Genomic DNA, 8,356 nt, shown 5'->3' with positions numbered 1-8,356 from the left:
TTTAGGTGCAAGACCATTGAAGGTATTATTCAAATAAACAGAGTAACCATTATTCTCCTTAAATGAATAACCGTATTGTGATAAACATAATCCAATCATGTCTATGCTCAACGCAAACACCAAATAACAATTATTTAGGTTTAACACCAATCTCGATGGTAGAGGGAGCATGCGATGCTTGATCACATCAACCTTGGAAACACTTCCGACACAGATCGTCATCTCACCTTTAGCTAGTCTCCGTTTATTCCGCAACTTTTATTTCGAGTTACTAACACTTAGCAACCGAACCGGTATCTAATACCCTGGTGCTACTAGGAGTACTAGTAAAGTACACATTAATATAATGTATATCCAATATACTTCTGTCGACCTTGCCAGCCTTCTCATCTACGAAGTATCTAGGGTAGTTCTGCTTCAGTGACCGTTCCCCTCATTTCAGAATCGCTTAGTCTCGGGTTTGGCTTCAACCTTGGGTTTCTTCACTAGAGCAGCAACTGATTTGTCGTTTCATGAAGTATCCCTTCTTGCCCTTGCCCTTCTTGAAACAAGTGGTTTTACTAACCATCAACAATTGATGCTCCTACTTGATTTCCACTTTCGCGGTGTCAAACATCGCGAATAGCTCAAGGATCATCATATCTATCCCTGATATGTTATAGTTCATCACGAAGCTCTAGTAGCTTGGTGGCAGTGACTTTGGAGAACCATCACTATCTCATCTGGAAGACAACTCCCACTCGATTCAAGCGATTGTAGTACTCAGACAATCTGAGCACATGCTCAACGATTGAGCTTTTCTTCCTTAGTTTGCAGGCTTAAGAAACTTGTCGGAGGTCTCACACCTCTTGACGTGGGCACTAGCCTGAAATCCCAATTTCAGCTCTTGGAACATCTCATATGTTCCGCGACGTTTCAAAATGTCTTCGGTGCCTCAATTCTAAACCGTTTAACATTACGCACTGAACTATCACGTAGTCATCAAAACGTGCATGTCAGATGTTCGCAACATCCATAGACAATGCTCGAGGTTCAGCACACCGAGCAGTGCATTAAGGACATAATCCTTCTGCGCAGCAATGAGGACAATCGTCAGTTTACGGACCCAGTCCGCATAATTGCTACTATCAACTTTCAACTAAATTTTCTCTAGGAACATATCTTAAACAGTACTACTAAAGCGTAAGCTACGACATAATTTGCAAAGACCTTTTGACTATGTTCATGATAATTAAGTTCATCTAATCAAATTATTAATGAACTCCCACTCAGATAGATATCCCTCTAGTCATGTAAGTGATACATGATCTGAATCGACTAGGCCGTGTCCGATCATCACGTGAGACGGACTAGTCATCAACGGTGAACATCTCCATGTTGATCGTATCTTCTATACGACTCATGTTCGACCTTTCGGTCTTCCGTGTTCCGAGGCCATGTCTGTACATGCTAGGCTCGTCAAGTCAACCTAAGTGTATTGCGTGTGTAAATCTGGCTTACACCCGTTGTATGCGAACGTTAGAACCTATCACACCCGATCATCACGTGCTGCTTCGGAACAACGAACCTTCGCAACGGTGCACAGTTAGGGGGAACACTTTCTTGAAATTTTAGCGAGGGATCATCTCATTTATGCTACCGTCGGTCTAAGCAAATAAGATGTAAAACATGATAAACATCACAATCAATCAAATAGTGACATGATATGGCCAATATCATTTTGCTCCTTTTGATCTCCATCTTCGGGGTGCCATGATCATCATCGTCACCGGCATGACACCATGATCTCCATCATCGTGTCTTCATGAAGTTGTCTCGCCAACTATCACTTCTACTACTATGGCTAACGGTTTAACAATAAAGTAAAGTAATTACATGGCGTTATTCAATGACACGCAGGTCATACAATAAATTAAGACAACTCCTATGGCTCCTGCCGGTTGTCATACTCATCGACATGCAAGTCGTGATTCCTATTATAAGAACATGTTCAATCTCATACATCACATATATCATTCATCACATCCTTTTGGCCATATCACATCACACGACACATGCTGCAAGAACAAGTTAGACGTCCTCTAATTGTTGTTGCAATTTTTTACGTGGCTGCTAAAGGTTTCTAGCAAAAACGTTTCTTACCTACGCCAAAACCACAACGTGATATGCCAATTTCTATTTACCCTTCATAAGGACCCTTTTCATCGAATCCGATCCGACTAAAGTGGGAGAGACAGACACCCGCTAGCCACCTTATGCAACTAGTGCATGTCAGTCGGTGGAACCTGTCTCACGTAAGCGTACGTGTAAGGTCGGTCCGGGCCGCTTCATCCCATGATGCCGCCGAATCAAGATAAGACTAGTAATGGCAAGTAAATTGACAAAATCGACACCCACAACAACTTGTGTTCTACTCGTGCATAGAAACTACGCATGGACCTAGCTCATGATGCCACTGTTGGGGAACATAGCAGAAATTCAAAATTTTCTACGCATCACCAAGATCAATCTATGGAGAGACTAGCAACAAGAGAGAGGGGAGTGCATCTTCATACCCTTGAAGATAGCGATGCGGAAGCGTTACAAGAACGCAGATGAAGGAGTCGTACTCGTAGCGATTCAGATCGCGGTTGATTCCGATCTAGCGCCGAACGGACGGCGCCTCCGCGTTCGACACACGTACAGCCCGGGGATGTCTCCTTCTTCTTGATCCAGCGAGGGGAGAGGAGAAGTTGAGGGACAGCTCCAGCAGCACGACGGTGTGGTGGTGGAGCTTGTGGTATTCCTGCAGGGCTTCGCCAAGCACTACGGAGGAGGAGGAGGAGTTGGAGGAGGGAGGGGCTGCGCCAGGGAAGGGGGTGGCTGCCCTCCCACCCCTCACTATATATAGGGGGAAGGGGAGAGGGGGCCGGCCCCTCTAGATGGATCTAGAGGAGGGGCGGCGGCGGCGAGGGGAAACCCTAGATGGGTTTGGGCGCCCCCACCCCCTAGGAAACTTGCCCCCCAAGCCGGAAGGGGCGGCTGCCCTAGGGGTGGCGCCCCCACCTCTCCAGGTTACGTGAGATGGGGTGGGAGGGGCGCTCAGCCCCTTAGTGGGCTGATGTGCCCCCTCCCTTGGCCCATAAGGCCCCCCAACGCTTGCCGGGGCCTCCGAAAGCCCTTTCGGACATGCTGGTCATCACCTGGTACCCCCGGAATAATTCCGGACTCCAATACCCTTCGTCCAATATACCGATCTTCACCTTCGGACCATTCCGGAGCTCCTCGTCATGTTCGGGATCTCATCCGGGACTCCGAACAACCTTCGGTAACCACATACTATTTCCCATAACAACTCTATTGTCACCGAACCTTAAGTGTGTAGACCCTATGGGTTCGGGAGGCATGTAGACATGACCGAGACATCTCTCCGGTCAATAAGCAACAGCGGGATCTGGATACCCATGTTGGCTCCCACATGCTCCACGATGATCTCATCGGATGAACCACGATGTCGGGGATTCAATCAATCCCGTATACAATTCCCTTTGTCAATCGGTATGTTACTTGCCCGAGATTCGATCGTCGGTATCCCAATACCTCGTTCAATCTCGTTACCGGCAAGTCACTTTACTCGTTCTGTAATGCATGATCCCATGACTAACTACTTAGTCACATTGAGCTCATTATGATGATGCATTACCGAGTGGGCCCAGAGATACCTCTCTGTCATACGGAGTGACAAATCCCAGTCTCGATTCATGCCAACCCAACAGACACTTTCGGAGATACTTGTAGTGCACCTTTATAGCCACGCAGTTACGTTGTGATGTTTGGTACACCCAAAGCATTCCTACGGTATCCGGGAGTTGCACAATCTCATGGTCTAAGGAAATGATACTTGACATTAGAAAAGCTTTTAGCAAACGAACTACACGATCTTGTGCTATGCTTAGGATTGGGTCTTGTCCATCACATCATTCTCCTAATGATGTGATCCCGTTATCAATGACATCCAATGTCCATGGTCAGGAAACCATGACCATCTATTGATCAACGAGCTAGTCAACTAGAGGCTCACTAGTGACATGTTGTGGTCTATGTATTCACACATGTATTACGGTTTCCAATTAATACAATTATAGCATGAACAATACACAATTATCATGAACAAGGAAATACAATAATAACCATTTTATTATTGCCTCTAGGGCATATTTCCAACAGCCTTGTGGGTCCCCTGGACCTCCACCGACCTCAACTCCAACTCCATATATTCATGTTCGGGGAGAAAAAGATCAGAGAGAAAGAATTATCGCATTTCACGAGACGGAGCCACCGCCACCTCCTGTTCTTCATCATGAGGCCAGATCTGGAGTCCGTTTGGGGCTCCGGAGAGGGGGATCTTCGATCTTCCTCATCACCAACCCTTATCCATCGCCAATTCCATGATGCTCCCCACCGGGAGTGAGTAATTCCTTCGTAGGCTCGCTGGTCGGTGAGGAGTTGGATGAGATTCATCATGTAATCGATTTAGTTTTGTTAGGGCTTAATCCCTAGTATCCATTATGTTCTGAGATTGATGTTGCTATGACTTTGCCATGCTTAATGCTTGTCACTTTGGGCCCGGGTGCCATGATTTCAGATCTGAACCGTTCATGTTATCATCATTATATCTATATTCTAGATCCGATCTTGCAAGTTATAGTCACCTACTATGTGTTATGATCCGGCAAACCCAGAGTGACAGAAGTCGGGACACTTCCCGGTGATGACCGTAGTTTGAGGAGTTCATGTATTCACCGTGTGTTTATGCTTTGTTCTGGTTCTCTGTTAAAAGGAGGCCTTAATATCCCTTAGTTTCCAATAGGACCCCGCTGCCACGGGAGGGTAGGACAAAGTATGTCATGCTAGTTCTTTCCATAAGCACGTATGACTATTTACGGAATACATGCCTACATTATATTTATGAACTGGAGTTAGTGTCGTATCGCCCTAGGTTATGACTGTTATATGATGAATATCATCCAACGAATTCACCAATCTAATGCCTACGAATATCTCTCATATTATTCTTGCTAAGTTACTACTGCTATTGTTACTATTGCACTGGCTACAAAATCATTGCTATCACTGTTACCATTACTATTACTGTTGCTACTACTAGCAAAACTATCATACTACTTTGCTACTAATCACTTTGCTGTAGATAATTAATCTCCAGGTGTGGTTGAATTGACAACTCAGCTGCTAATACTTGCAAATATTCTTTGGCTCCCCTTGTGTCGACTCAATAAATTTGGGTTGAATACTCTACCCTCGAAAACTGATGTGATCCCCTATACTTGTGGGTTATCAGTCTACATATGACTAGCCATCTCACCATAAGTTATTTCTTTTTGGCATCATAATCTCCTAATGAACTTTATCATCCGAGCAACGAATAGTTTTTGAAAATTTGTACATAGAGAAATGATAGGAAATGATGTTGGTCAAGCATGCATTTGTCCTGATCACCCTACCACCAAAGTGATAGAGTTACAGCCTCCTAACCATCTAGTTTTTTTACATTTTCTCTTCAGCAGGCACCCAGTCAATCACATGCTGCCTCCTAGCACAAATTGGCACACTCAAATATCTTATAGGCCAACACCCTAATTGACAGTTAAAAAGATCAACATACATTCCCCTCTCTCATCATCGTGCAACACCATCAAAGCCTCACTACTCTGAAAGTTGATTTTCAATCAATACATTAGTTCAAAGAGGTACATGAGTAGTTTGAGATTCCTAGCACTTTCAGTATCATCTTGTATGAATAAGATTGTGTCATCAACATACTGAAAAATGGACACACCTTTATCAATTAAATGAGGAACTAAAACAACAACCTAGCCATTAGTCTGGGAAATCTTAACCATCCTTTGCAAACCATTAGCTGCAATGTTCAAGGGAAAGGGGACCCCTCTGCCTCACACCTTTGGTACTCCCAAAGTTCTCCCAACCATATCATTAATCTTGACATTTAGTGCCTCTCCTTTAACCTTTGTATAAAACCAATTCATACATATCTCATTAAATCCTCTCTCCTTCAGACTATGAAAAATAAAATCCCAATTCTCCTTGTCATAAGCCTTTTGAAGTGTAGCTTCAACACCACCCCTATTGGTTTTTCCCTTTTTGATTCATGGAGTATTTCATGTAGATGCATCACTCCATCCATAGTTCCTCTCCATCTAACGAAGTGATAACCCACAAGTATAGGGGATCAATTGTAGCCTCTTTTGATAAGTAAGAGTGTCGAACCCAACGAGGAGTTAAAGGTAGAACAAATATTCCCTCAAGTTCTATCGACCACCGATACAACTCTACGCATGTAACACCCCGGATGTAACTTTCCATATTTGTAACTCCGACTCTTGCCATTTTCGGCTATGTGATATGATTTTCCCTCCGTCTTCGGGTTTTGTCTTTTGTTTTGTATTTTGTTCATGTCATGCATTTCATATCATGTCATCATGTGCATTGCATTTGCTTACATGTTCATCTCATGCATCCGAGCATTTTCCCCGTTGTCCGTTTTGCAATCCGGCGCTCCCATCTCCTCCGGTGCACCCTTCTTGTTTTCTTTCGTGTGCGGGTGTCAAACGCTCTCGGAATGGACTGAGGCTTGTCAAGTGGCCTTAGTATACCACCCGGAGACCACCGGTCAAGTTTCGTTCCATTTGGAGGTCGTTTGGTACTCCAACGGTTAACCGGGCATCCGCAAAGTCCATTTGTGTGTTGCAGCAAAAAAACCCCTAAAAACCAGCCCCAAACCCACCAAACTCTCTTCCATGCTCTAGGTCGTTCGATCACGATCGTGTGGGTGAAAACCGCACCTCATTTGGACTCTCCTAGCTCCCTCTACCTATTTATATGTGACCCTCCCGAAAAACGAATGCAGTCCAAACCCTAACCCTCGTCCCTCCGCGCGCCGGACACGTCCGCCCGGCGCCGGACAAATCGCGCCACCGCCACGTCAGCGTCCGTCGCCGCCCGTACCGCGCCGGCCCGCGGAGCCCACATCGGGCCCCCGCGAGCCCGCGCCTGCCCCGCGGTCCACCGCGCCGCCGCGGCCTCCCCGCCGCGGCCTCCCCGCCGCCGCCCCGCCGCCTCGCCGGCACCGGCCGCCGCCGCCGCCACCGCGCGCCCGCCGCCTTGCCTCCGTCGCCGCCGGCCATCGCCGTCGCCGGCCCCGAGGTTGCCGCCTCCTCCTCCCTCCGGCGCCCCTCCGGTCTCCCTCGCCATCGCCGCCTCCTCTTCCTCCACTCCGTCGCCGGCGAGCTCCATCGAGCCCAGGCCCGATCTGGATCCAGTGGATCGAGCGTGCGTTGACTTTCCCGAACCCCCAAATTTCTTCTAAGTCTTTATTTTTTCTCAGCATGTGCCCATGTTCAACAGTGCATAATTCTCTGCGCATAGCTCCGTTTCGCGCGTGTAATATATCGAGTTGTTTTTCTCATGATGCTCTTCAATTTGTTCAATTGCACCATGTTCATTATAGGTCATCTTGATGCCCAAATCTCTGTTGCAAGAGAGCTAGTTGCTGTTATCTGCTGGTTCTTAACAGAACTTGGAGAATTGTCATTTTTGTATCATTTAATCTGTGCATCTTATGGGCATGAGCTCTACATGTGTTTTGTTGTATGCCATGCCATCTTTGCAGTGGTGTATGCCATGTATTTTTGTGGTCTCTGTGGTGACTAGCACAAGCATGCAAATTAGGCTCCGTAATGTTTCTGATTTCAATGACTTGGTGATTTCTCTGAGTCTTTGTCTGCTGTTATTCTGTTGCCATGTAAACTTGATGCTACAGAGAGATCCATGCATATTTTGAAGATGTTCAGTAAGGATGTTTTGTAGATATTGTTGTGATTGATCCGTTCCTGCAATTGTTTGCAATTATGGAGTACCATAGCATGACTCAATCTTGCTCTACTTTTGCTATAAAATATTTCTGGCAGATTCTTAACATGATATTCATTTTTGCCAAGCTTGTTGTAGTTGATCCATACATGCTATGCTTTTGTTCTTGCCATGGATAGCTTCATCAATATGCCATCTTGCTGTAGGTATGCTAGTTTTGTCATGTATTGCTTTGTGGTGAGTGCATCAAGCTCACAAATATGTCCTCATATTATTGTTTCTGCCATGCTCTGTTTTCTGCTAAGTCTGAAACCTGATAACGAAACTTGCTATGGTTAAATGGGGAAAACTACTACTGATATGGTGGTCTACTAGAAATTCTGATCAGTTGAAGACTCCATGATGTCTGCTCCAGCTTCATGAACAAAGTCATCTTCACTTGGTTCCGAGTCGGTGTCTTCGATGATGA

The sequence above is a fragment of the Aegilops tauschii genome, chromosome 1 (genome assembly GCF_002575655.3).
Source record: "Aegilops tauschii subsp. strangulata cultivar AL8/78 chromosome 1, Aet v6.0, whole genome shotgun sequence".
In the NCBI taxonomy this organism is placed as follows: Eukaryota; Viridiplantae; Streptophyta; class Magnoliopsida; order Poales; family Poaceae; genus Aegilops; species Aegilops tauschii.
Note: the sequence above shows the minus strand (reverse complement) of the source record.